Source organism: Hypomesus nipponensis, chromosome 3 (genome assembly GCF_054491055.1).
Source record: "Hypomesus nipponensis isolate SF chromosome 3, ASM5449105v1, whole genome shotgun sequence".
NCBI lineage: Eukaryota > Metazoa > Chordata > Actinopteri > Osmeriformes > Osmeridae > Hypomesus > Hypomesus nipponensis.
The window spans coordinates 1,380,477-1,400,436 of NC_140363.1; the positions used below are offsets into that span (position 1 = coordinate 1,380,477).

Below are 19,960 nucleotides of genomic sequence, written 5' to 3' on the forward strand. Positions count from 1 at the left end.
CGGGCCAAATTTGTCTCTCTTATGTACCTGACTTTGAGGGAACAACGGAAGCTTTTAATGGGAGGGTCCAGCATTCAAGTTCCTGGGTTAGCTGTGTGTTCAAACCACAGAGCGTGACTTGTGGCACGCAACCTTTGTCTCCGTTGCACCCCATGACTTTGAGACAAAGGATGCAAAATTGAGGTGACACCTGCGCCTAAAAAGGCGCCGCAGAGATTTGAACTCAGGATCTCCTGTTTACTAGACAGGCGCTTTGACCAACTAAGCCACGGCGCCTCGCTTTGTCAACAGAGACGAGCGCAACCTTCTGTTTCCTCTTCGAGTGGGTGCTTTAAGGTGGGGTCGACAGCATCTTCGCAAGCCACCTGAGAAGGTCATGCCCAAAATGGGGGATCGCATGCCTTCCTCGCAAATAAAACCTCCCACTCGCTCACCTTTTGACAGCTCCGTTGGCAGAGCGTAGGACTGCATTTTTCAGACGTTTTCCAGCTCCGACGGCGGAACAGCTCATTTGCCACACAGGCATGACCCACAACAGAGGCAAACAAGGACACGTTCGTCCCTGGGTGGGCTCGAACCACCATCCTTTCGGTTAACAGCCGAACGCGCTAGCCAATTGCGCCACAGAGACCCTGTCTTTGCAGAAACAGGACCGGAACATGGAAGGACCGGAAGATGGAAGGAAACGCTGGGAGACGAGTGCTCGGAGTCCCGTGAAGAAGAGGAGGAGCGGCCGCACAAATGACTCTTCCCGCGATCGGTCGACGGGAGCTTGGGGGAAAAAATCCAAACGACTCTGGTGGGACTCGAACCCACAACCTTTGAATGGCTTTTCCTCCCCCTGCCTAGAAGTCCAATGCGCTATCCATTGCGCCACAGAGCCCCTAGTGCTAAACCTGTTTGGATTCGCCATACCATACTTAGGGGTTTGAGTGGCGAAGGAGCTGTACATGCAGATGTTCCACGAAAAGCTCAGTGTTGCTTGCAGTTCCAGAGCCCGGATAGCTCAGTCGGCAGAGCATCAGACTTTTAATCTGAGGGTCCAGGGTTCAAGTCCCTGTTCGGGCGAAAGGGTCCTCAAACCGTGTGGCAGCGCGGGATGAAGCGGGCCAAATTTGTCTCTCTTATGTACCTGACTTTGAGGGAACAACGGAAGCTTTTAATGGGAGGGTCCAGCATTCAAGTTCCTGGGTTAGCTGTGTGTTCAAACCACAGAGCGTGACTTGCAGCACGCAACCTTTGTCTCCGTTGCACCCCATGACTTTGAGACAAAGGATGCAAAATTGAGCTGACACCTGCGCCTAAAAAGGCGCCGCTGAGATTTGAACTCAGGATCTCCTGTTTACTAGACAGGCGCTTTGACCAACTAAGCCACGGCGCCTCGCTTTGTCAACAGAGACGAGCGCAACCTTCTGTTTCCTCTTCGAGTGGGTGCTTTAAGGTGGGGTCGACAGCATCTTCGCAAGCCACCTGAGAAGGTCATGCCCAAAATGGGGGATCGCATGCCTTCCTCGCAAATAAAACCTCCCACTCGCTCACCTTTTGACAGCTCCGTTGGCAGAGCGTAGGACTGCATTTTTCAGACGTTTTCCAGCTCCGACGGCGGAACAGCTCATTTGCCACACAGGCATGACCCACAACAGAGGCAAACAAGTACACGTTCGTCCCTGGGTGGGCTCGAACCACCATCCTTTCGGTTAACAGCCGAACGCGCTAGCCAATTGCGCCACAGAGACCCTGTCTTTGCAGAAACAGGACCGGAACATGGAAGGACCGGAAGATGGAAGGAAACGCTGGGAGACGAGTGCTCGGAGTCCCGTGAAGAAGAGGAGGAGCGGCCGCACAAATGACTCTTCCCGCGATCGGTCGACGGGAGCAAAAATCCGAACGACTCTGGTGGGACTCAAACCCACAACCTTTGAATGGCTTTTCCTCCCCCTGCCTAGAAGTCCAATGCGCTATCCATTGCGCCACAGAGCCCCCAGTGCTAAATCTGTTTGGATTCGCCATACCATACTTAGGGGTTTGAGTGGCGAAGGAGCTGTACATGCAGATGTTCCACGAAAAGCTCAGTGTTGCTTGCAGTTCCAGAGCCCGGATAGCTCAGTCGGCAGAGCATCAGACTTTTAATCTGAGGGTCCAGGGTTCAAGTCCCTGTTCGGGCGAAAGGGTCCTCAAACCGTGTGGCAGCGCGGGATGAAGCGGGCCAAATTTGTCTCTCTTATGTACCTGACTTTGAGGGAACAACGGAAGCTTTTAATGGGAGGGTCCAGCATTCAAGTTCCTGGGTTAGCTGTGTGTTCAAACCACAGAGCGTGACTTGCGGCACGCAACCTTTGTCTCCGTTGCACCCCATGACTTTGAGACAAAGGATGCAAAATTGAGCTGACACCTGCGCCTAAAAAGGCGCCGCTGAGATTTGAACTCAGGATCTCCTGTTTACTAGACAGGCGCTTTGACCAACTAAGCCACGGCGCCTCGCTTTGTCAACAGAGACGAGCGCAACCTTCTGTTTCCTCTTCGAGTGGGTGCTTTAAGGTGGGGTCGACAGCATCTTCGCAAGCCACCTGAGAAGGTCATGCCCAAAATGGGGGATCGCATGCCTTCCTCGCAAATAAAACCTCCCACTCGCTCACCTTTTGACAGCTCCGTTGGCAGAGCGTAGGACTGCATTTTTCAGACGTTTTCCAGCTCCGACGGCGGAACAGCTCATTTGCCACACAGGCATGACCCACAACAGAGGCAAACAAGGACACGTTCGTCCCTGGGTGGGCTCGAACCACCATCCTTTCGGTTAACAGCCGAACGCGCTAGCCAATTGCGCCACAGAGACCCTGTCTTTGCAGAAACAGGACCGGAACATGGAAGGACCGGAAGATGGAAGGAAACGCTGGGAGACGAGTGCTCGGAGTCCCGTGAAGAAGAGGAGGAGCGGCCGCACAAATGACTCTTCCCGCGATCGGTCGACGGGAGCTTGGGGGAAAAAATCCAAACGACTCTGGTGGGACTCGAACCCACAACCTTTGAATGGCTTTTCCTCCCCCTGCCTAGAAGTCCAATGCGCTATCCATTGCGCCACAGAGCCCCCAGTGCTAAACCTGTTTGGATTCGCCATACCATACTTAGGGGTTTGAGTGGCGAAGGAGCTGTACATGCAGATGTTCCACGAAAAGCTCAGTGTTGCTTGCAGTTCCAGAGCCCGGATAGCTCAGTCGGCAGAGCATCAGACTTTTAATCTGAGGGTCCAGGGTTCAAGTCCCTGTTCGGGCGAAAGGGTCCTCAAACCGTGTGGCAGCGCGGGATGAAGCGGGCCAAATTTGTCTCTCTTATGTACCTGACTTTGAGGGAACAACGGAAGCTTTTAATGGGAGGGTCCAGCATTCAAGTTCCTGGGTTAGCTGTGTGTTCAAACCACAGAGCGTGACTTGTGGCACGCAACCTTTGTCTCCGTTGCACCCCATGACTTTGAGACAAAGGATGCAAAATTGAGCTGACACCTGCGCCTAAAAAGGCGCCGCTGAGATTTGAACTCAGGATCTCCTGTTTACTAGACAGGCGCTTTGACCAACTAAGCCACGGCGCCTCGCTTTGTCAACAGAGACGAGCGCAACCTTCTGTTTCCTCTTCGAGTGGGTGCTTTAAGGTGGGGTCGACAGCATCTTCGCAAGCCACCTGAGAAGGTCATGCCCAAAATGGGGGATCGCATGCCTTCCTCGCAAATAAAACCTCCCACTCGCTCACCTTTTGACAGCTCCGTTGGCAGAGCGTAGGACTGCATTTTTCAGACGTTTTCCAGCTCCGACGGCGGAACAGCTCATTTGCCACACAGGCATGACCCACAACAGAGGCAAACAAGTACACGTTCGTCCCTGGGTGGGCTCGAACCACCATCCTTTCGGTTAACAGCCGAACGCGCTAGCCAATTGCGCCACAGAGACCCTGTCTTTGCAGAAACAGGACCGGAACATGGAAGGACCGGAAGATGGAAGGAAACGCTGGGAGACGAGTGCTCGGAGTCCCGTGAAGAAGAGGAGGAGCGGCCGCACAAATGACTCTTCCCGCGATCGGTCGACGGGAGCTTGGGGGAAAAAATCCGAACGACTCTGGTGGGACTCGAACCCACAACCTTTGAATGGCTTTTCCTCCCCCTGCCTAGAAGTCCAATGCGCTATCCATTGCGCCACAGAGCCCCCAGTGCTAAACCTGTTTGGATTCGCCATACCATACTTAGGGGTTTGAGTGGCGAAGGAGCTGTACATGCAGATGTTCCACGAAAAGCTCAGTGTTGCTTGCAGTTCCAGAGCCCGGATAGCTCAGTCGGCAGAGCATCAGACTTTTAATCTGAGGGTCCAGGGTTCAAGTCCCTGTTCGGGCGAAAGGGTCCTCAAACCGTGTGGCAGCGCGGGATGAAGCGGGCCAAATTTGTCTCTCTTATGTACCTGACTTTGAGGGAACAACGGAAGCTTTTAATGGGAGGGTCCAGCATTCAAGTTCCTGGGTTAGCTGTGTGTTCAAACCACAGAGCGTGACTTGTGGCACGCAACCTTTGTCTCCGTTGCACCCCATGACTTTGAGACAAAGGATGCAAAATTGAGCTGACACCTGCGCCTAAAAAGGCGCCGCTGAGATTTGAACTCAGGATCTCCTGTTTACTAGACAGGCGCTTTGACCAACTAAGCCACGGCGCCTCGCTTTGTCAACAGAGACGAGCGCAACCTTCTGTTTCCTCTTCGAGTGGGTGCTTTAAGGTGGGGTCGACAGCATCTTCGCAAGCCACCTGAGAAGGTCATGCCCAAAATGGGGGATCGCATGCCTTCCTCGCAAATAAAACCTCCCACTCGCTCACCTTTTGACAGCTCCGTTGGCAGAGCGTAGGACTGCATTTTTCAGACGTTTTCCAGCTCCGACGGCGGAACAGCTCATTTGCCACACAGGCATGACCCACAACAGAGGCAAACAAGTACACGTTCGTCCCTGGGTGGGCTCGAACCACCATCCTTTCGGTTAACAGCCGAACGCGCTAGCCAATTGCGCCACAGAGACCCTGTCTTTGCAGAAACAGGACCGGAACATGGAAGGACCGGAAGATGGAAGGAAACGCTGGGAGACGAGTGCTCGGAGTCCCGTGAAGAAGAGGAGGAGCGGCCGCACAAATGACTCTTCCCGCGATCGGTCGACGGGAGCTTGGGGGAAAAAATCCGAACGACTCTGGTGGGACTCGAACCCACAACCTTTGAATGGCTTTTCCTCCCCCTGCCTAGAAGTCCAATGCGCTATCCATTGCGCCACAGAGCCCCCAGTGCTAAACCTGTTTGGATTCGCCATACCATACTTAGGGGTTTGAGTGGCGAAGGAGCTGTACATGCAGATGTTCCACGAAAAGCTCAGTGTTGCTTGCAGTTCCAGAGCCCGGATAGCTCAGTCGGCAGAGCATCAGACTTTTAATCTGAGGGTCCAGGGTTCAAGTCCCTGTTCGGGCGAAAGGGTCCTCAAACCGTGTGGCAGCGCGGGATGAAGCGGGCCAAATTTGTCTCTCTTATGTACCTGACTTTGAGGGAACAACGGAAGCTTTTAATGGGAGGGTCCAGCATTCAAGTTCCTGGGTTAGCTGTGTGTTCAAACCACAGAGCGTGACTTGTGGCACGCAACCTTTGTCTCCGTTGCACCCCATGACTTTGAGACAAAGGATGCAAAATTGAGCTGACACCTGCGCCTAAAAAGGCGCCGCTGAGATTTGAACTCAGGATCTCCTGTTTACTAGACAGGCGCTTTGACCAACTAAGCCACGGCGCCTCGCTTTGTCAACAGAGACGAGCGCAACCTTCTGTTTCCTCTTCGAGTGGGTGCTTTAAGGTGGGGTCGACAGCATCTTCGCAAGCCACCTGAGAAGGTCATGCCCAAAATGGGGGATCGCATGCCTTCCTCGCAAATAAAACCTCCCACTCGCTCACCTTTTGACAGCTCCGTTGGCAGAGCGTAGGACTGCATTTTTCAGACGTTTTCCAGCTCCGACGGCGGAACAGCTCATTTGCCACACAGGCATGACCCACAACAGAGGCAAACAAGGACACGTTCGTCCCTGGGTGGGCTCGAACCACCATCCTTTCGGTTAACAGCCGAACGCGCTAGCCAATTGCGCCACAGAGACCCTGTCTTTGCAGAAACAGGACCGGAACATGGAAGGACCGGAAGATGGAAGGAAACGCTGGGAGACGAGTGCTCGGAGTCCCGTGAAGAAGAGGAGGAGCGGCCGCACAAATGACTCTTCCCGCGATCGGTCGACGGGAGCTTGGGGGAAAAAATCCAAACGACTCTGGTGGGACTCGAACCCACAACCTTTGAATGGCTTTTCCTCCCCCTGCCTAGAAGTCCAATGCGCTATCCATTGCGCCACAGAGCCCCCAGTGCTAAACCTGTTTGGATTCGCCATACCATACTTAGGGGTTTGAGTGGCGAAGGAGCTGTACATGCAGATGTTCCACGAAAAGCTCAGTGTTGCTTGCAGTTCCAGAGCCCGGATAGCTCAGTCGGCAGAGCATCAGACTTTTAATCTGAGGGTCCAGGGTTCAAGTCCCTGTTCGGGCGAAAGGGTCCTCAAACCGTGTGGCAGCGCGGGATGAAGCGGGCCAAATTTGTCTCTCTTATGTACCTGACTTTGAGGGAACAACGGAAGCTTTTAATGGGAGGGTCCAGCATTCAAGTTCCTGGGTTAGCTGTGTGTTCAAACCACAGAGCGTGACTTGTGGCACGCAACCTTTGTCTCCGTTGCACCCCATGACTTTGAGACAAAGGATGCAAAATTGAGCTGACACCTGCGCCTAAAAAGGCGCCGCTGAGATTTGAACTCAGGATCTCCTGTTTACTAGACAGGCGCTTTGACCAACTAAGCCACGGCGCCTCGCTTTGTCAACAGAGACGAGCGCAACCTTCTGTTTCCTCTTCGAGTGGGTGCTTTAAGGTGGGGTCGACAGCATCTTCGCAAGCCACCTGAGAAGGTCATGCCCAAAATGGGGGATCGCATGCCTTCCTCGCAAATAAAACCTCCCACTCGCTCACCTTTTGACAGCTCCGTTGGCAGAGCGTAGGACTGCATTTTTCAGACGTTTTCCAGCTCCGACGGCGGAACAGCTCATTTGCCACACAGGCATGACCCACAACAGAGGCAAACAAGGACACGTTCGTCCCTGGGTGGGCTCGAACCAACATCCTTTCGGTTAACAGCCGAACGCGCTAGCCAATTGCGCCACAGAGACCCTGTCTTTGCAGAAACAGGACCGGAACATGGAAGGACCGGAAGATGGAAGGAAACGCTGGGAGACGAGTGCTCGGAGTCCCGTGAAGAAGAGGAGGAGCGGCCGCACAAATGACTCTTCCCGCGATCGGTCGACGGGAGCTTGGGGGAAAAAATCCGAACGACTCTGGTGGGACTCGAACCCACAACCTTTGAATGGCTTTTCCTCCCCCTGCCTAGAAGTCCAATGCGCTATCCATTGCGCCACAGAGCCCCCAGTGCTAAACCTGTTTGGATTCGCCATACCATACTTAGGGGTTTGAGTGGCGAAGGAGCTGTACATGCAGATGTTCCACGAAAAGCTCAGTGTTGCTTGCAGTTCCAGAGCCCGGATAGCTCAGTCGGCAGAGCATCAGACTTTTAATCTGAGGGTCCAGGGTTCAAGTCCCTGTTCGGGCGAAAGGGTCCTCAAACCGTGTGGCAGCGCGGGATGAAGCGGGCCAAATTTGTCTCTCTTATGTACCTGACTTTGAGGGAACAACGGAAGCTTTTAATGGGAGGGTCCAGCATTCAAGTTCCTGGGTTAGCTGTGTGTTCAAACCACAGAGCGTGACTTGTGGCACGCAACCTTTGTCTCCGTTGCACCCCATGACTTTGAGACAAAGGATGCAAAATTGAGCTGACACCTGCGCCTAAAAAGGCGCCGCTGAGATTTGAACTCAGGATCTCCTGTTTACTAGACAGGCGCTTTGACCAACTAAGCCACGGCGCCTCGCTTTGTCAACAGAGACGAGCGCAACCTTCTGTTTCCTCTTCGAGTGGGTGCTTTAAGGTGGGGTCGACAGCATCTTCGCAAGCCACCTGAGAAGGTCATGCCCAAAATGGGGGATCGCATGCTTTCCTCGCAAATAAAACCTCCCACTCGCTCACCTTTTGACAGCTCCGTTGGCAGAGCGTAGGACTGCATTTTTCAGACGTTTTCCAGCTCCGACGGCGGAACAGCTCATTTGCCACACAGGCATGACCCACAACAGAGGCAAACAAGTACACGTTCGTCCCTGGGTGGGCTCGAACCACCATCCTTTCGGTTAACAGCCGAACGCGCTAGCCAATTGCGCCACAGAGACCCTGTCTTTGCAGAAACAGGACCGGAACATGGAAGGACCGGAAGATGGAAGGAAACGCTGGGAGACGAGTGCTCGGAGTCCCGTGAAGAAGAGGAGGAGCGGCCGCACAAATGACTCTTCCCGCGATCGGTCGACGGGAGCTTGGGGGAAAAAATCCGAACGACTCTGGTGGGACTCGAACCCACAACCTTTGAATGGCTTTTCCTCCCCCTGCCTAGAAGTCCAATGCGCTATCCATTGCGCCACAGAGCCCCCAGTGCTAAACCTGTTTGGATTCGCCATACCATACTTAGGGGTTTGAGTGCGCGAAGGAGCTGTACATGCAGATGTTCCACGAAAAGCTCAGTGTTGCTTGCAGTTCCAGAGCCCGGATAGCTCAGTCGGCAGAGCATCAGACTTTTAATCTGAGGGTCCAGGGTTCAAGTCCCTGTTCGGGCGAAAGGTTCCTTAAACCGTGTGGCAGCGCGGGATGAAGCGGGCCAAATTTGTCTCTCTTATGTACCTGACTTTGAGGGAACAACGGAAGCTTTTAATGGGAGGGTCCAGCATTCAAGTTCCTGGGTTAGCTGTGTGTTCAAACCACAGAGCGTGACTTGTGGCACGCAACCTTTGTCTCCGTTGCACCCCATGACTTTAAGACAAAGGATGCAAAATTGAGCTGACACCTGCGCCTAAAAAGGCGCCGCTGAGATTTGAACTCAGGATCTCCTGTTTACTAGACAGGCGCTTTGACCAACTAAGCCACGGCGCCTCGCTTTGTCAACAGAGACGAGCGCAACCTTCTGTTTCCTCTTCGAGTGGGTGCTTTAAGGTGGGGTCGACAGCATCTTCGCAAGCCACCTGAGAAGGTCATGCCCAAAATGGGGGATCGCATGCCTTCCTCGCAAATAAAACCTCCCACTCGCTCACCTTTTGACAGCTCCGTTGGCAGAGCGTAGGACTGCATTTTTCAGACGTTTTCCAGCTCCGACGGCGGAACAGCTCATTTGCCACACAGGCATGACCCACAACAGAGGCAAACAAGTACACGTTCGTCCCTGGGTGGGCTCGAACCACCATCCTTTCGGTTAACAGCCGAACGCGCTAGCCAATTGCGCCACAGAGACCCTGTCTTTGCAGAAACAGGACCGGAACATGGAAGGACCGGAAGATGGAAGGAAACGCTGGGAGACGAGTGCTCGGAGTCCCGTGAAGAAGAGGAGGAGCGGCCGCACAAATGACTCTTCCCGCGATCGGTCGACGGGAGCAAAAATCCGAACAACTCTGGTGGGACTCGAACCCACAACCTTTGAATGGCTTTTCCTCCCCCTGCCTAGAAGTCCAATGCGCTATCCATTGCGCCACAGAGCCCCCAGTGCTAAACCTGTTTGGATTCGCCATACCATACTTAGGGGTTTGAGTGGCGAAGGAGCTGTACATGCAGATGTTCCACGAAAAGCTCAGTGTTGCTTGCAGTTCCAGAGCCCGGATAGCTCAGTCGGCAGAGCATCAGACTTTTAATCTGAGGGTCCAGGGTTCAAGTCCCTGTTCGGGCGAAAGGGTCCTCAAACCGTGTGGCAGCGCGGGATGAAGCGGGCCAAATTTGTCTCTCTTATGTACCTGACTTTGAGGGAACAACGGAAGCTTTTAATGGGAGGGTCCAGCATTCAAGTTCCTGGGTTAGCTGTGTGTTCAAACCACAGAGCGTGACTTGTGGCACGCAACCTTTGTCTCCGTTGCACCCCATGACTTTGAGACAAAGGATGCAAAATTGAGCTGACACCTGCGCCTAAAAAGGCGCCGCTGAGATTTGAACTCAGGATCTCCTGTTTACTAGACAGGCGCTTTGACCAACTAAGCCACGGCGCCTCGCTTTGTCAACAGAGACGAGCGCAACCTTCTGTTTCCTCTTCGAGTGGGTGCTTTAAGGTGGGGTCGACAGCATCTTCGCAAGCCACCTGAGAAGGTCATGCCCAAAATGGGGGATCGCATGCCTTCCTCGCAAATAAAACCTCCCACTCGCTCACCTTTTGACAGCTCCGTTGGCAGAGCGTAGGACTGCATTTTTCAGACGTTTTCCAGCTCCGACGGCGGAACAGCTCATTTGCCACACAGGCATGACCCACAACAGAGGCAAACAAGTACACGTTCGTCCCTGGGTGGGCTCGAACCACCATCCTTTCGGTTAACAGCCGAACGCGCTAGCCAATTGCGCCACAGAGACCCTGTCTTTGCAGAAACAGGACCGGAACATGGAAGGACCGGAAGATGGAAGGAAACGCTGGGAGACGAGTGCTCGGAGTCCCGTGAAGAAGAGGAGGAGCGGCCGCACAAATGACTCTTCCCGCGATCGGTCGACGGGAGCTTGGGGGAAAAAATCCGAACGACTCTGGTGGGACTCGAACCCACAACCTTTGAATGGCTTTTCCTCCCCCTGCCTAGAAGTCCAATGCGCTATCCATTGCGCCACAGAGCCCCCAGTGCTAAACCTGTTTGGATTCGCCATACCATACTTAGGGGTTTGAGTGGCGAAGGAGCTGTACATGCAGATGTTCCACGAAAAGCTCAGTGTTGCTTGCAGTTCCAGAGCCCGGATAGCTCAGTCGGCAGAGCATCAGACTTTTAATCTGAGGGTCCAGGGTTCAAGTCCCTGTTCGGGCGAAAGGGTCCTCAAACCGTGTGGCAGCGCGGGATGAAGCGGGCCAAATTTGTCTCTCTTATGTACCTGACTTTGAGGGAACAACGGAAGCTTTTAATGGGAGGGTCCAGCATTCAAGTTCCTGGGTTAGCTGTGTGTTCAAACCACAGAGCGTGACTTGTGGCACGCAACCTTTGTCTCCGTTGCACCCCATGACTTTGAGACAAAGGATGCAAAATTGAGCTGACACCTGCGCCTAAAAAGGCGCCGCTGAGATTTGAACTCAGGATCTCCTGTTTACTAGACAGGCGCTTTGACCAACTAAGCCACGGCGCCTCGCTTTGTCAACAGAGACGAGCGCAACCTTCTGTTTCCTCTTCGAGTGGGTGCTTTAAGGTGGGGTCGACAGCATCTTCGCAAGCCACCTGAGAAGGTCATGCCCAAAATGGGGGATCGCATGCCTTCCTCGCAAATAAAACCTCCCACTCGCTCACCTTTTGACAGCTCCGTTGGCAGAGCGTAGGACTGCATTTTTCAGACGTTTTCCAGCTCCGACGGCGGAACAGCTCATTTGCCACACAGGCATGACCCACAACAGAGGCAAACAAGTACACGTTCGTCCCTGGGTGGGCTCGAACCACCATCCTTTCGGTTAACAGCCGAACGCGCTAGCCAATTGCGCCACAGAGACCCTGTCTTTGCAGAAACAGGACCGGAACATGGAAGGACCGGAAGATGGAAGGAAACGCTGGGAGACGAGTGCTCGGAGTCCCGTGAAGAAGAGGAGGAGCGGCCGCACAAATGACTCTTCCCGCGATCGGTCGACGGGAGCTTGGGGGAAAAAATCCGAACGACTCTGGTGGGACTCGAACCCACAACCTTTGAATGGCTTTTCCTCCCCCTGCCTAGAAGTCCAATGCGCTATCCATTGCGCCACAGAGCCCCCAGTGCTAAACCTGTTTGGATTCGCCATACCATACTTAGGGGTTTGAGTGGCGAAGGAGCTGTACATGCAGATGTTCCACGAAAAGCTCAGTGTTGCTTGCAGTTCCAGAGCCCGGATAGCTCAGTCGGCAGAGCATCAGACTTTTAATCTGAGGGTCCAGGGTTCAAGTCCCTGTTCGGGCGAAAGGGTCCTCAAACCGTGTGGCAGCGCGGGATGAAGCGGGCCAAATTTGTCTCTCTTATGTACCTGACTTTGAGGGAACAACGGAAGCTTTTAATGGGAGGGTCCAGCATTCAAGTTCCTGGGTTAGCTGTGTGTTCAAACCACAGAGCGTGACTTGTGGCACGCAACCTTTGTCTCCGTTGCACCCCATGACTTTGAGACAAAGGATGCAAAATTGAGCTGACACCTGCGCCTAAAAAGGCGCCGCTGAGATTTGAACTCAGGATCTCCTGTTTACTAGACAGGCGCTTTGACCAACTAAGCCACGGCGCCTCGCTTTGTCAACAGAGACGAGCGCAACCTTCTGTTTCCTCTTCGAGTGGGTGCTTTAAGGTGGGGTCGACAGCATCTTCGCAAGCCACCTGAGAAGGTCATGCCCAAAATGGGGGATCGCATGCCTTCCTCGCAAATAAAACCTCCCACTCGCTCACCTTTTGACAGCTCCGTCGGCAGAGCGTAGGACTGCATTTTTCCAGACGTTTTCCAGCTCCGACGGCGGAACAGCTCATTTGCCACACAGGCATGACCCACAACAGAGGCAAACAAGTACACGTTCGTCCCTGGGTGGGCTCGAACCACCATCCTTTCGGTTAACAGCCGAACGCGCTAGCCAATTGCGCCACAGAGACCCTGTCTTTGCAGAAACAGGACCGGAACATGGAAGGACCGGAAGATGGAAGGAAACGCTGGGAGACGAGTGCTCGGAGTCCCGTGAAGAAGAGGAGGAGCGGCCGCACAAATGACTCTTCCCGCGATCGGTCGACGGGAGCTTGGGGGAAAAAATCCGAACGACTCTGGTGGGACTCGAACCCACAACCTTTGAATGGCTTTTCCTCCCCCTGCCTAGAAGTCCAATGCGCTATCCATTGCGCCACAGAGCCCCCAGTGCTAAACCTGTTTGGATTCGCCATACCATACTTAGGGGTTTGAGTGGCGAAGGAGCTGTACATGCAGATGTTCCACGAAAAGCTCAGTGTTGCTTGCAGTTCCAGAGCCCGGATAGCTCAGTCGGCAGAGCATCAGACTTTTAATCTGAGGGTCCAGGGTTCAAGTCCCTGTTCGGGCGAAAGGGTCCTCAAACCGTGTGGCAGCGCGGGATGAAGCGGGCCAAATTTGTCTCTCTTATGTACCTGACTTTGAGGGAACAACGGAAGCTTTTAATGGCAGGGTCCAGCATTCAAGTTCCTGGGTTAGCTGTGTGTTCAAACCACAGAGCGTGACTTGTGGCACGCAACCTTTGTCTCCGTTGCACCCCATGACTTTGAGACAAAGGATGCAAAATTGAGCTGACACCTGCGCCTAAAAAGGCGCCGCTGAGATTTGAACTCAGGATCTCCTGTTTACTAGACAGGCGCTTTGACCAACTAAGCCACGGCGCCTCGCTTCGTCAACAGAGACGAGCGCAACCTTCTGTTTCCTCTTCGAGTGGGTGCTTTAAGGTGGGGTCGACAGCATCTTCGCAAGCCACCTGAGAAGGTCATGCCCAAAATGGGGGATCGCATGCCTTGTTCGCAAATAAATCCTCCCACTCGCTCACCTTTTGACAGCTCAGTTGGCAGAGCGTAGGACTGCATTTTTCAGCGCCGACGATGGAACAGCTCATTTGTCACACAGGCATGACCCACAACAGAGGCAAACAAGGACACATTCGTCCCTGGGTGGGCTCGAACCACCATCCTTTCGGTTAACAGCCGAACGCGGTAGCCAATTGCGCCACAGAGACCCTGTCTTTGCAGAAACAGGACCGGAACATGGAAGGACCGGAAGATGGAAACGCTGGGAGACGAGTGCTCGGAGTCCCGTGAAGAAGAGGAGGAGCGGCCGCACAAATGACTCTTCCCGCGATCGGTCGACGGGAGCAAAAATCCGAACGACTCTGGTGGGACTCGAACCCACAACCTTTGAATGGCTTTTCCTCCCCCTGCCTAGAAGTCCAATGCGCTATCCATTGCGCCACAGAGCCCCCAGTGCTAAACCTGTTTGGATTCGCCATACCATACTTAGGGGTTTGAGTGGCGAAGGAGCTGTACATGCAGATGTTCCACGAAAAGCTCAGTGTTGCTTGCAGTTCCAGAGCCCGGATAGCTCAGTCGGCAGAGCATCAGACTTTTAATCTGAGGGTCCAGGGTTCAAGTCCCTGTTCGGGCGAAAGGGTCCTCAAACCGTGTGGCAGCGCGGGATGAAGCGGGCCAAATTTGTCTCTCTTATGTACCTGACTTTGAGGGAACAACGGAAGCTTTTAATGGGAGGGTCCAGCATTCAAGTTCCTGGGTTAGCTGTGTGTTCAAACCACAGAGCGTGACTTGTGGCACGCAACCTTTGTCTCCGTTGCACCCCATGACTTTGAGACAAAGGATGCAAAATTGAGCTGACACCTGCGCCTAAAAAGGCGCCGCTGAGATTTGAACTCAGGATCTCCTGTTTACTAGACAGGCGCTTTGACCAACTAAGCCACGGCGCCTCGCTTTGTCAACAGAGACGAGCGCAACCTTCTGTTTCCTCTTCGAGTGGGTGCTTTAAGGTGGGGTCGACAGCATCTTCGCAAGCCACCTGAGAAGGTCATGCCCAAAATGGGGGATCGCATGCCTTCCTCGCAAATAAAACCTCCCACTCGCTCACCTTTTGACAGCTCCGTTGGCAGAGCGTAGGACTGCATTTTTCAGACGTTTTCCAGCTCCGACGGCGGAACAGCTCATTTGCCACACAGGCATGACCCACAACAGAGGCAAACAAGGACACGTTCGTCCCTGGGTGGGCTCGAACCACCATCCTTTCGGTTAACAGCCGAACGCGCTAGCCAATTGCGCCACAGAGACCCTGTCTTTGCAGAAACAGGACCGGAACATGGAAGGACCGGAAGATGGAAGGAAACGCTGGGAGACGAGTGCTCGGAGTCCCGTGAAGAAGAGGAGGAGCGGCCGCACAAATGACTCTTCCCGCGATCGGTCGACGGGAGCAAAAATCCGAACGACTCTGGTGGGACTCGAACCCACAACCTTTGAATGGCTTTTCCTCCCCCTGCCTAGAAGTCCAATGCGCTATCCATTGCGCCACAGAGCCCCCAGTGCTAAACCTGTTTGGATTCGCCATACCATACTTAGGGGTTTGAGTGGCGAAGGAGCTGTACATGCAGATGTTCCACGAAAAGCTCAGTGTTGCTTGCAGTTCCAGAGCCCGGATAGCTCAGTCGGCAGAGCATCAGACTTTTAATCTGAGGGTCCAGGGTTCAAGTCCCTGTTCGGGCGAAAGGGTCCTCAAACCGTGTGGCAGCGCGGGATGAAGCGGGCCAAATTTGTCTCTCTTATGTACCTGACTTTGAGGGAACAACGGAAGCTTTTAATGGGAGGGTCCAGCATTCAAGTTCCTGGGTTAGCTGTGTGTTCAAACCACAGAGCGTGACTTGTGGCACGCAACCTTTGTCTCCGTTGCACCCCATGACTTTGAGACAAAGGATGCAAAATTGAGCTGACACTTGCGCCTAAAAAGGCACCGCTGAGATTTGAACTCAGGATCTCCTGTTTACTAGACAGGCACTTTGACCAACTAAGCCACGGCGCCTCGCTTTGTCAACTGAGACGAGCTCAGCCTTCTGTTTCCTCTTCGAGTGGGTGCTTTAAGGTGGGGTCGACAGCATCTTCGCAAGCTACCTGAGAAGGTCATGCCCAAAATGGGGGATCGCATGCCTTCCTCGCAAATAAAACCTCCCACTCGCTCACCTTTTGACAGCTCCGTTGGCAGAGCGTAGGACTGAATTTTTTAGACATTTTCCAGCTCCGACGGCGGAACAGCTAATTTGCCACACAGGCATGACCCACAACAGAGGCAAACAAAAACACGTTCGTCCCTGGGTGGGCTCGAACCACCATCCTTTCGGTTAACAGCCGAACGCGCTAGCCAATTGCGCCACAGAGACCCTGTCTTTGCAGAAACAGGACCGGAACATGGAAGGACCGGAAGATGGAAGGAAACGCTGGGAGACGAGTGCTCGGAGTCCCGTGAAGAAGAGGAGGAGCGGCCGCACAAATGACTCTTCCCGCGATCGGTCGACGGGAGCTTGGGGGAAGAAAAAACGCAAATGACTCTGGTGGGACTCGAACCCACAACCTTTGAATGGCTTTTCCTCCCCCTGCCTAGAAGTCCAATGCGCTATCCATTGCGCCACAGAGCCCCCAGTGCTAAACCTGTTTGGATTCGCCATACCATACTTAGGGGTTTGAGTGGCGAAGGAGCTGTACATGCAGATGTTCCACGAAAAGCTCAGTGTTGCTTGCAGTTCCAGAGCCCGGATAGCTCAGTCGGCAGAGCATCAGACTTTTAATCTGAGGGTCCAGGGTTCAAGTCCCTGTTCGGGCGAAAGGGTCCTCAAACCGTGTGGCAGCGCGGGATGAAGCGGGCCAAATTTGTCTCTCTTATGTACCTGACTTTGAGGGAACAACGGAAGCTTTTAATGGGAGGGTCCAGCATTCAAGTTCCTGGGTTAGCTGTGTGTTCAAACCACAGAGCGTGACTTGTGGCACGCAACCTTTGTCTCCGTTGCACCCCATGACTTTGAGACAAAGGATGCAAAATTGAGGTGACACCTGCGCCTAAAAAGGCGCCGCTGAGATTTGAACTCAGGATCTCCTGTTTACTAGACAGGCGCTTTGACCAACTAAGCCACAGCGCCTCGCTTTGTCAACAGAGACGAGCGCAACCTTCTGTTTCCTCTTCGAGTGGGTGCTTTAAGGTGGGGTCGACAGCATCTTCGCAAGCCACCTGAGAAGGTCATGCCCAAAATGGGGGATCGCATGCCTTCCTCGCAAATAAAACCTCCCACTCGCTCACCTTTTGACAGCTCCGTTGGCAGAGCGTAGGACTGCATTTTTCAGACATTTTCCAGCTCCGACGGCAGAACAGCTCATTTGTCACACAGGCATGACCCACAACAGAGGCAAACAAGGACACGTTCGTCCCTGGGTGGGCTCGAACCACCATCCTTTCGGTTAACAGCCGAACGCGCTAGCCAATTGCGCCACAGAGACCCTGTCTTTGCAGAAACAGGACCGGAACATGGAAGGACCGGAAGATGGAAGGAAACGCTGGGAGACGAGTGCTCGGAGTCCCGTGAAGAAGAGGAGGAGCGGCCGCACAAATGACTCTTCCCGCGATCGGTCGACGGGAGCTTGGGGAAGAAAAAACGCAAACGACTCTGGTGGGACTCGAACCCAAAACCTTTGAATGGCTTTTCCTCCCCCTGCCTAGAAGTCCAATGCGCTATCCATTGCGCCACAGAGCCCCCAGTCCTGAACCTGTTTGGATTCGCCATACCATACTTAGGGGTTTGAGTGGCGAAGGAGGTGTATATGCAGATGTTCCACGAAAAGCTCAGTGTTGCCTGCCGTTCCAGAGCCCGGATAGCTCAGTCGGCAGAGCATCAGACTTTTAATCTGAGGGTCCAGGGTTCAAGTCCCTGTTCGGGCGAAAGGGTCCTCAAACCGTGTGGCAGCGCGGGATGAAGCGGGCCAAATTTGTCTCTCTTATGTACCTGACTTTGAGGGAACAACGGAAGCTTTTAATGGCAGGGTCCAGCATTCAAGTTCCTGGGTTAGCTGTGTGTTCAAACCACAGAGCGTGACTTGTGGCACGCAACCTTTGTCTCCGTTGCACCCCATGACTTTGAGACAAAGGATGCAAAATTGAGCTGACACCTGCGCCTAAAAAGGCGCCGCTGAGATTTGAACTCAGGATCTCCTGTTTACTAGACAGGCGCTTTGACCAACTAAGCCACGGCGCCTTGCTTTGTCAACAGAGACGAGCGCAACCTTCTGTTTCCTCTTCGAGTGGGTGCTTTAAGGTGGGGTCGACAGCATCTTCGCAAGCCACCTGAGAAGGTCATGCCCAAAATGGGGGATCGCATGCCTTCCTCGCAAATAAAACCTCCCACTCGCTCACCTTTTGACAGCTCCGTTGGCAGAGCGTAGGACTGCATTTTTCAGCGCCGACGATGGAACAGCTCATTTGTCACACAGGCATGACCCACAACAGAGGCAAACAAGGACACATTCGTCCCTGGGTGGGCTCGAACCACCATCCTTTCGGTTAACAGCCGAACGCGCTAGCCAATTGCGCCACAGAGACCCTGTCTTTGCAGAAACAGGACCGGAACATGGAAGGACCGGAAGATGGAAGGAAACGCTGGGAGACGAGTGCTCGGAGTCCCGTGAAGAAGAGGAGGAGCGGCCGCACAAATGACTCTTCCCGCGATCGGTCGACGGGAGCTTGGGGGAAAAAATCCGAACGACTCTGGTGGGACTCGAACCCACAACCTTTGAATGGCTTTTCCTCCCCCTGCCTAGAAGTCCAATGCGCTATCCATTGCGCCACAGAGCCCCCAGTGCGGAACCTGTTTGGATTCGCCATACCATACTTAGGGGTTTGAGTGGCGAAGGAGGTGTATATGCAGATGTTCCACGAAAAGCTCAGTGTTGCCTGCCGTTCCAGAGCCCGGATAGCTCAGTCGGCAGAGCATCAGACTTTTAATCTGAGGGTCCAGGGTTCAAGTCCCTGTTCGGGCGAAAGGGTCCTCAAACCGTGTGGCAGCGCGGGATGAAGCGGGCCAAATTTGTCTCTCTTATGTACCTGACTTTGAGGGAACAACGGAAGCTTTTAATGGCAGGGTCCAGCATTCAAGTTCCTGGGTTAGCTGTGTGTTCAAACCACAGAGCGTGACTTGTGGCACGCAACCTTTGTCTCCGTTGCACCCCATGACTTTGAGACAAAGGATGCAAAATTGAGCTGACACCTGCGCCTAAAAAGGCGCCGCTGAGATTTGAACTCAGGATCTCCTGTTTACTAGACAGGCGCTTTGACCAACTAAGCCACGGCGCCTCGCTTTGTCAACAGAGACGAGCGCAACCTTCTGTTTCCTCTTCGAGTGGGTGCTTTAAGGTGGGGTCGACAGCATCTTCGCAAGCCACCTGAGAAGGTCATGCCCAAAATGGGGGATCGCATGCCTTCCTCGCAAATAAAACCTCCCACTCGCTCACCTTTTGACAGCTCCGTTGGCAGAGCGTAGGACTGCATTTTTCAGACATTTTCCAGCTCCGACGGCAGAACAGCTCATTTGTCACACAGGCATGACCCACAACAGAGGCAAACAAGGACACGTTCGTCCCTGGGTGGGCTCGAACCACCATCCTTTCGGTTAACAGCCGAACGCGCTAGCCAATTGCGCCACAGAGACCCTGTCTTTGCAGAAACAGGACCGGAACATGGAAGGACCGGAAGATGGAAGGAAACGCTGGGAGACGAGTGCTCAGAGTCCCGTGAAGAAGAGGAGGAGCGGCCGCACAAATGACTCTTCCCGCGATCGGTCGACGGGAGCTTGGGGGAAGAAAAAACGCAAACGACTCTGGTGGGACTCGAACCCACAACCTTTGAATGGCTTTTCCTCCCCCTGCCTAGAAGTCCAATGTGCTATCCATTGCGCCACAGAGCCCCCAGTGCTAAACCTGTTTGGATTCGCCATACCATACTTAGGGGTTTGAGTGGCGAAGGAGCTGTACATGCAGATGTTCCACGAAAAGCTCAGTGTTGCTTGCAGTTCCAGAGCCCGGATAGCTCAGTCGGCAAAGCATCAGACTTTTAATCTGAGGGTCCAGGGTTCAAGTCCCTGTTCGGGCGAAAGGGTCCTCAAACCGTGTGGCAGCGCGGGATGAAGCGGGCCAAATTTGTCTCTCTTATGTACCTGACTTTGAGGGAACAACGGAAGCTTTTAATGGGAGGGTCCAGCATTCAAGTTCCTGGGTTAGCTGTGTGTTCAAACCACAGAGCGTGAC

At 53.8% G+C, this 19,960-nt stretch overlaps 72 non-coding genes across 72 annotated transcripts; 18 read left to right on the plus strand and 54 right to left on the minus strand.

The window, feature by feature from the left end:
* Positions 1–202: 202 nt before the first annotated feature.
* On the minus strand, positions 203–276 carry trnat-agu (transfer RNA threonine (anticodon AGU)). Its single transcript has one exon. It is a non-coding gene; the product is annotated as a tRNA-Thr (tRNA).
* Positions 277–557: 281 nt separating this feature from the next.
* Positions 558–631, minus strand: trnan-guu (transfer RNA asparagine (anticodon GUU)). Its single transcript has one exon. It is a non-coding gene; the product is annotated as a tRNA-Asn (tRNA).
* A 160-nt stretch (positions 632–791) lies between these two features.
* On the minus strand, positions 792–883 carry trnar-ucu (transfer RNA arginine (anticodon UCU)). Its single transcript is given in 2 exon segments — positions 792–827; positions 847–883. It is a non-coding gene; the product is annotated as a tRNA-Arg (tRNA).
* Positions 884–995: 112 nt separating this feature from the next.
* trnak-uuu (transfer RNA lysine (anticodon UUU)) lies at positions 996–1,068 on the plus strand. Its single transcript has one exon. It is a non-coding gene; the product is annotated as a tRNA-Lys (tRNA).
* A 239-nt stretch (positions 1,069–1,307) lies between these two features.
* Positions 1,308–1,381, minus strand: trnat-agu (transfer RNA threonine (anticodon AGU)). Its single transcript has one exon. It is a non-coding gene; the product is annotated as a tRNA-Thr (tRNA).
* Positions 1,382–1,662: 281 nt separating this feature from the next.
* trnan-guu (transfer RNA asparagine (anticodon GUU)) lies at positions 1,663–1,736 on the minus strand. Its single transcript has one exon. It is a non-coding gene; the product is annotated as a tRNA-Asn (tRNA).
* Positions 1,737–1,888: 152 nt separating this feature from the next.
* Positions 1,889–1,980, minus strand: trnar-ucu (transfer RNA arginine (anticodon UCU)). Its single transcript is given in 2 exon segments — positions 1,889–1,924; positions 1,944–1,980. It is a non-coding gene; the product is annotated as a tRNA-Arg (tRNA).
* A 112-nt stretch (positions 1,981–2,092) lies between these two features.
* trnak-uuu (transfer RNA lysine (anticodon UUU)) lies at positions 2,093–2,165 on the plus strand. The gene has a single exon. It is a non-coding gene; the product is annotated as a tRNA-Lys (tRNA).
* Positions 2,166–2,404: 239 nt separating this feature from the next.
* trnat-agu (transfer RNA threonine (anticodon AGU)) lies at positions 2,405–2,478 on the minus strand. The gene has a single exon. It is a non-coding gene; the product is annotated as a tRNA-Thr (tRNA).
* Positions 2,479–2,759: 281 nt separating this feature from the next.
* On the minus strand, positions 2,760–2,833 carry trnan-guu (transfer RNA asparagine (anticodon GUU)). The gene has a single exon. It is a non-coding gene; the product is annotated as a tRNA-Asn (tRNA).
* Positions 2,834–2,993: 160 nt separating this feature from the next.
* Positions 2,994–3,085, minus strand: trnar-ucu (transfer RNA arginine (anticodon UCU)). Its single transcript is given in 2 exon segments — positions 2,994–3,029; positions 3,049–3,085. It is a non-coding gene; the product is annotated as a tRNA-Arg (tRNA).
* A 112-nt stretch (positions 3,086–3,197) lies between these two features.
* Positions 3,198–3,270, plus strand: trnak-uuu (transfer RNA lysine (anticodon UUU)). The gene has a single exon. It is a non-coding gene; the product is annotated as a tRNA-Lys (tRNA).
* A 239-nt stretch (positions 3,271–3,509) lies between these two features.
* Positions 3,510–3,583, minus strand: trnat-agu (transfer RNA threonine (anticodon AGU)). The gene has a single exon. It is a non-coding gene; the product is annotated as a tRNA-Thr (tRNA).
* Positions 3,584–3,864: 281 nt separating this feature from the next.
* trnan-guu (transfer RNA asparagine (anticodon GUU)) lies at positions 3,865–3,938 on the minus strand. The gene has a single exon. It is a non-coding gene; the product is annotated as a tRNA-Asn (tRNA).
* Positions 3,939–4,098: 160 nt separating this feature from the next.
* Positions 4,099–4,190, minus strand: trnar-ucu (transfer RNA arginine (anticodon UCU)). The gene is given in 2 exon segments: positions 4,099–4,134; positions 4,154–4,190. It is a non-coding gene; the product is annotated as a tRNA-Arg (tRNA).
* Positions 4,191–4,302: 112 nt separating this feature from the next.
* trnak-uuu (transfer RNA lysine (anticodon UUU)) lies at positions 4,303–4,375 on the plus strand. Its single transcript has one exon. It is a non-coding gene; the product is annotated as a tRNA-Lys (tRNA).
* Positions 4,376–4,614: 239 nt separating this feature from the next.
* Positions 4,615–4,688, minus strand: trnat-agu (transfer RNA threonine (anticodon AGU)). Its single transcript has one exon. It is a non-coding gene; the product is annotated as a tRNA-Thr (tRNA).
* Positions 4,689–4,969: 281 nt separating this feature from the next.
* Positions 4,970–5,043, minus strand: trnan-guu (transfer RNA asparagine (anticodon GUU)). Its single transcript has one exon. It is a non-coding gene; the product is annotated as a tRNA-Asn (tRNA).
* Positions 5,044–5,203: 160 nt separating this feature from the next.
* Positions 5,204–5,295, minus strand: trnar-ucu (transfer RNA arginine (anticodon UCU)). The gene is given in 2 exon segments: positions 5,204–5,239; positions 5,259–5,295. It is a non-coding gene; the product is annotated as a tRNA-Arg (tRNA).
* A 112-nt stretch (positions 5,296–5,407) lies between these two features.
* On the plus strand, positions 5,408–5,480 carry trnak-uuu (transfer RNA lysine (anticodon UUU)). The gene has a single exon. It is a non-coding gene; the product is annotated as a tRNA-Lys (tRNA).
* Positions 5,481–5,719: 239 nt separating this feature from the next.
* Positions 5,720–5,793, minus strand: trnat-agu (transfer RNA threonine (anticodon AGU)). The gene has a single exon. It is a non-coding gene; the product is annotated as a tRNA-Thr (tRNA).
* Positions 5,794–6,074: 281 nt separating this feature from the next.
* trnan-guu (transfer RNA asparagine (anticodon GUU)) lies at positions 6,075–6,148 on the minus strand. The gene has a single exon. It is a non-coding gene; the product is annotated as a tRNA-Asn (tRNA).
* Positions 6,149–6,308: 160 nt separating this feature from the next.
* trnar-ucu (transfer RNA arginine (anticodon UCU)) lies at positions 6,309–6,400 on the minus strand. Its single transcript is given in 2 exon segments — positions 6,309–6,344; positions 6,364–6,400. It is a non-coding gene; the product is annotated as a tRNA-Arg (tRNA).
* A 112-nt stretch (positions 6,401–6,512) lies between these two features.
* On the plus strand, positions 6,513–6,585 carry trnak-uuu (transfer RNA lysine (anticodon UUU)). The gene has a single exon. It is a non-coding gene; the product is annotated as a tRNA-Lys (tRNA).
* A 239-nt stretch (positions 6,586–6,824) lies between these two features.
* Positions 6,825–6,898, minus strand: trnat-agu (transfer RNA threonine (anticodon AGU)). Its single transcript has one exon. It is a non-coding gene; the product is annotated as a tRNA-Thr (tRNA).
* A 281-nt stretch (positions 6,899–7,179) lies between these two features.
* On the minus strand, positions 7,180–7,253 carry trnan-guu (transfer RNA asparagine (anticodon GUU)). Its single transcript has one exon. It is a non-coding gene; the product is annotated as a tRNA-Asn (tRNA).
* Positions 7,254–7,413: 160 nt separating this feature from the next.
* trnar-ucu (transfer RNA arginine (anticodon UCU)) lies at positions 7,414–7,505 on the minus strand. The gene is given in 2 exon segments: positions 7,414–7,449; positions 7,469–7,505. It is a non-coding gene; the product is annotated as a tRNA-Arg (tRNA).
* A 112-nt stretch (positions 7,506–7,617) lies between these two features.
* On the plus strand, positions 7,618–7,690 carry trnak-uuu (transfer RNA lysine (anticodon UUU)). Its single transcript has one exon. It is a non-coding gene; the product is annotated as a tRNA-Lys (tRNA).
* Positions 7,691–7,929: 239 nt separating this feature from the next.
* trnat-agu (transfer RNA threonine (anticodon AGU)) lies at positions 7,930–8,003 on the minus strand. The gene has a single exon. It is a non-coding gene; the product is annotated as a tRNA-Thr (tRNA).
* Positions 8,004–8,284: 281 nt separating this feature from the next.
* On the minus strand, positions 8,285–8,358 carry trnan-guu (transfer RNA asparagine (anticodon GUU)). The gene has a single exon. It is a non-coding gene; the product is annotated as a tRNA-Asn (tRNA).
* A 160-nt stretch (positions 8,359–8,518) lies between these two features.
* Positions 8,519–8,610, minus strand: trnar-ucu (transfer RNA arginine (anticodon UCU)). Its single transcript is given in 2 exon segments — positions 8,519–8,554; positions 8,574–8,610. It is a non-coding gene; the product is annotated as a tRNA-Arg (tRNA).
* Positions 8,611–8,723: 113 nt separating this feature from the next.
* Positions 8,724–8,796, plus strand: trnak-uuu (transfer RNA lysine (anticodon UUU)). The gene has a single exon. It is a non-coding gene; the product is annotated as a tRNA-Lys (tRNA).
* A 239-nt stretch (positions 8,797–9,035) lies between these two features.
* Positions 9,036–9,109, minus strand: trnat-agu (transfer RNA threonine (anticodon AGU)). The gene has a single exon. It is a non-coding gene; the product is annotated as a tRNA-Thr (tRNA).
* A 281-nt stretch (positions 9,110–9,390) lies between these two features.
* trnan-guu (transfer RNA asparagine (anticodon GUU)) lies at positions 9,391–9,464 on the minus strand. Its single transcript has one exon. It is a non-coding gene; the product is annotated as a tRNA-Asn (tRNA).
* A 152-nt stretch (positions 9,465–9,616) lies between these two features.
* trnar-ucu (transfer RNA arginine (anticodon UCU)) lies at positions 9,617–9,708 on the minus strand. Its single transcript is given in 2 exon segments — positions 9,617–9,652; positions 9,672–9,708. It is a non-coding gene; the product is annotated as a tRNA-Arg (tRNA).
* Positions 9,709–9,820: 112 nt separating this feature from the next.
* Positions 9,821–9,893, plus strand: trnak-uuu (transfer RNA lysine (anticodon UUU)). The gene has a single exon. It is a non-coding gene; the product is annotated as a tRNA-Lys (tRNA).
* Positions 9,894–10,132: 239 nt separating this feature from the next.
* Positions 10,133–10,206, minus strand: trnat-agu (transfer RNA threonine (anticodon AGU)). Its single transcript has one exon. It is a non-coding gene; the product is annotated as a tRNA-Thr (tRNA).
* Positions 10,207–10,487: 281 nt separating this feature from the next.
* Positions 10,488–10,561, minus strand: trnan-guu (transfer RNA asparagine (anticodon GUU)). The gene has a single exon. It is a non-coding gene; the product is annotated as a tRNA-Asn (tRNA).
* A 160-nt stretch (positions 10,562–10,721) lies between these two features.
* trnar-ucu (transfer RNA arginine (anticodon UCU)) lies at positions 10,722–10,813 on the minus strand. The gene is given in 2 exon segments: positions 10,722–10,757; positions 10,777–10,813. It is a non-coding gene; the product is annotated as a tRNA-Arg (tRNA).
* A 112-nt stretch (positions 10,814–10,925) lies between these two features.
* On the plus strand, positions 10,926–10,998 carry trnak-uuu (transfer RNA lysine (anticodon UUU)). Its single transcript has one exon. It is a non-coding gene; the product is annotated as a tRNA-Lys (tRNA).
* A 239-nt stretch (positions 10,999–11,237) lies between these two features.
* On the minus strand, positions 11,238–11,311 carry trnat-agu (transfer RNA threonine (anticodon AGU)). The gene has a single exon. It is a non-coding gene; the product is annotated as a tRNA-Thr (tRNA).
* A 281-nt stretch (positions 11,312–11,592) lies between these two features.
* Positions 11,593–11,666, minus strand: trnan-guu (transfer RNA asparagine (anticodon GUU)). Its single transcript has one exon. It is a non-coding gene; the product is annotated as a tRNA-Asn (tRNA).
* A 160-nt stretch (positions 11,667–11,826) lies between these two features.
* On the minus strand, positions 11,827–11,918 carry trnar-ucu (transfer RNA arginine (anticodon UCU)). Its single transcript is given in 2 exon segments — positions 11,827–11,862; positions 11,882–11,918. It is a non-coding gene; the product is annotated as a tRNA-Arg (tRNA).
* Positions 11,919–12,030: 112 nt separating this feature from the next.
* trnak-uuu (transfer RNA lysine (anticodon UUU)) lies at positions 12,031–12,103 on the plus strand. Its single transcript has one exon. It is a non-coding gene; the product is annotated as a tRNA-Lys (tRNA).
* Positions 12,104–12,342: 239 nt separating this feature from the next.
* Positions 12,343–12,416, minus strand: trnat-agu (transfer RNA threonine (anticodon AGU)). The gene has a single exon. It is a non-coding gene; the product is annotated as a tRNA-Thr (tRNA).
* Positions 12,417–12,698: 282 nt separating this feature from the next.
* trnan-guu (transfer RNA asparagine (anticodon GUU)) lies at positions 12,699–12,772 on the minus strand. Its single transcript has one exon. It is a non-coding gene; the product is annotated as a tRNA-Asn (tRNA).
* Positions 12,773–12,932: 160 nt separating this feature from the next.
* Positions 12,933–13,024, minus strand: trnar-ucu (transfer RNA arginine (anticodon UCU)). The gene is given in 2 exon segments: positions 12,933–12,968; positions 12,988–13,024. It is a non-coding gene; the product is annotated as a tRNA-Arg (tRNA).
* Positions 13,025–13,136: 112 nt separating this feature from the next.
* Positions 13,137–13,209, plus strand: trnak-uuu (transfer RNA lysine (anticodon UUU)). Its single transcript has one exon. It is a non-coding gene; the product is annotated as a tRNA-Lys (tRNA).
* A 239-nt stretch (positions 13,210–13,448) lies between these two features.
* On the minus strand, positions 13,449–13,522 carry trnat-agu (transfer RNA threonine (anticodon AGU)). Its single transcript has one exon. It is a non-coding gene; the product is annotated as a tRNA-Thr (tRNA).
* Positions 13,523–13,792: 270 nt separating this feature from the next.
* Positions 13,793–13,866, minus strand: trnan-guu (transfer RNA asparagine (anticodon GUU)). Its single transcript has one exon. It is a non-coding gene; the product is annotated as a tRNA-Asn (tRNA).
* A 148-nt stretch (positions 13,867–14,014) lies between these two features.
* trnar-ucu (transfer RNA arginine (anticodon UCU)) lies at positions 14,015–14,106 on the minus strand. The gene is given in 2 exon segments: positions 14,015–14,050; positions 14,070–14,106. It is a non-coding gene; the product is annotated as a tRNA-Arg (tRNA).
* Positions 14,107–14,218: 112 nt separating this feature from the next.
* Positions 14,219–14,291, plus strand: trnak-uuu (transfer RNA lysine (anticodon UUU)). Its single transcript has one exon. It is a non-coding gene; the product is annotated as a tRNA-Lys (tRNA).
* A 239-nt stretch (positions 14,292–14,530) lies between these two features.
* trnat-agu (transfer RNA threonine (anticodon AGU)) lies at positions 14,531–14,604 on the minus strand. Its single transcript has one exon. It is a non-coding gene; the product is annotated as a tRNA-Thr (tRNA).
* Positions 14,605–14,885: 281 nt separating this feature from the next.
* trnan-guu (transfer RNA asparagine (anticodon GUU)) lies at positions 14,886–14,959 on the minus strand. The gene has a single exon. It is a non-coding gene; the product is annotated as a tRNA-Asn (tRNA).
* Positions 14,960–15,111: 152 nt separating this feature from the next.
* On the minus strand, positions 15,112–15,203 carry trnar-ucu (transfer RNA arginine (anticodon UCU)). The gene is given in 2 exon segments: positions 15,112–15,147; positions 15,167–15,203. It is a non-coding gene; the product is annotated as a tRNA-Arg (tRNA).
* Positions 15,204–15,315: 112 nt separating this feature from the next.
* trnak-uuu (transfer RNA lysine (anticodon UUU)) lies at positions 15,316–15,388 on the plus strand. The gene has a single exon. It is a non-coding gene; the product is annotated as a tRNA-Lys (tRNA).
* A 239-nt stretch (positions 15,389–15,627) lies between these two features.
* trnat-agu (transfer RNA threonine (anticodon AGU)) lies at positions 15,628–15,701 on the minus strand. Its single transcript has one exon. It is a non-coding gene; the product is annotated as a tRNA-Thr (tRNA).
* A 281-nt stretch (positions 15,702–15,982) lies between these two features.
* Positions 15,983–16,056, minus strand: trnan-guu (transfer RNA asparagine (anticodon GUU)). Its single transcript has one exon. It is a non-coding gene; the product is annotated as a tRNA-Asn (tRNA).
* Positions 16,057–16,219: 163 nt separating this feature from the next.
* On the minus strand, positions 16,220–16,311 carry trnar-ucu (transfer RNA arginine (anticodon UCU)). Its single transcript is given in 2 exon segments — positions 16,220–16,255; positions 16,275–16,311. It is a non-coding gene; the product is annotated as a tRNA-Arg (tRNA).
* A 112-nt stretch (positions 16,312–16,423) lies between these two features.
* trnak-uuu (transfer RNA lysine (anticodon UUU)) lies at positions 16,424–16,496 on the plus strand. The gene has a single exon. It is a non-coding gene; the product is annotated as a tRNA-Lys (tRNA).
* Positions 16,497–16,735: 239 nt separating this feature from the next.
* Positions 16,736–16,809, minus strand: trnat-agu (transfer RNA threonine (anticodon AGU)). Its single transcript has one exon. It is a non-coding gene; the product is annotated as a tRNA-Thr (tRNA).
* A 281-nt stretch (positions 16,810–17,090) lies between these two features.
* Positions 17,091–17,164, minus strand: trnan-guu (transfer RNA asparagine (anticodon GUU)). Its single transcript has one exon. It is a non-coding gene; the product is annotated as a tRNA-Asn (tRNA).
* A 162-nt stretch (positions 17,165–17,326) lies between these two features.
* Positions 17,327–17,418, minus strand: trnar-ucu (transfer RNA arginine (anticodon UCU)). The gene is given in 2 exon segments: positions 17,327–17,362; positions 17,382–17,418. It is a non-coding gene; the product is annotated as a tRNA-Arg (tRNA).
* A 112-nt stretch (positions 17,419–17,530) lies between these two features.
* On the plus strand, positions 17,531–17,603 carry trnak-uuu (transfer RNA lysine (anticodon UUU)). Its single transcript has one exon. It is a non-coding gene; the product is annotated as a tRNA-Lys (tRNA).
* A 239-nt stretch (positions 17,604–17,842) lies between these two features.
* Positions 17,843–17,916, minus strand: trnat-agu (transfer RNA threonine (anticodon AGU)). The gene has a single exon. It is a non-coding gene; the product is annotated as a tRNA-Thr (tRNA).
* Positions 17,917–18,186: 270 nt separating this feature from the next.
* On the minus strand, positions 18,187–18,260 carry trnan-guu (transfer RNA asparagine (anticodon GUU)). Its single transcript has one exon. It is a non-coding gene; the product is annotated as a tRNA-Asn (tRNA).
* A 160-nt stretch (positions 18,261–18,420) lies between these two features.
* On the minus strand, positions 18,421–18,512 carry trnar-ucu (transfer RNA arginine (anticodon UCU)). Its single transcript is given in 2 exon segments — positions 18,421–18,456; positions 18,476–18,512. It is a non-coding gene; the product is annotated as a tRNA-Arg (tRNA).
* Positions 18,513–18,624: 112 nt separating this feature from the next.
* On the plus strand, positions 18,625–18,697 carry trnak-uuu (transfer RNA lysine (anticodon UUU)). The gene has a single exon. It is a non-coding gene; the product is annotated as a tRNA-Lys (tRNA).
* A 239-nt stretch (positions 18,698–18,936) lies between these two features.
* Positions 18,937–19,010, minus strand: trnat-agu (transfer RNA threonine (anticodon AGU)). The gene has a single exon. It is a non-coding gene; the product is annotated as a tRNA-Thr (tRNA).
* A 281-nt stretch (positions 19,011–19,291) lies between these two features.
* On the minus strand, positions 19,292–19,365 carry trnan-guu (transfer RNA asparagine (anticodon GUU)). The gene has a single exon. It is a non-coding gene; the product is annotated as a tRNA-Asn (tRNA).
* Positions 19,366–19,528: 163 nt separating this feature from the next.
* On the minus strand, positions 19,529–19,620 carry trnar-ucu (transfer RNA arginine (anticodon UCU)). Its single transcript is given in 2 exon segments — positions 19,529–19,564; positions 19,584–19,620. It is a non-coding gene; the product is annotated as a tRNA-Arg (tRNA).
* A 112-nt stretch (positions 19,621–19,732) lies between these two features.
* Positions 19,733–19,805, plus strand: trnak-uuu (transfer RNA lysine (anticodon UUU)). The gene has a single exon. It is a non-coding gene; the product is annotated as a tRNA-Lys (tRNA).
* The last annotated feature ends 155 nt before the right edge of the window (positions 19,806–19,960 follow it).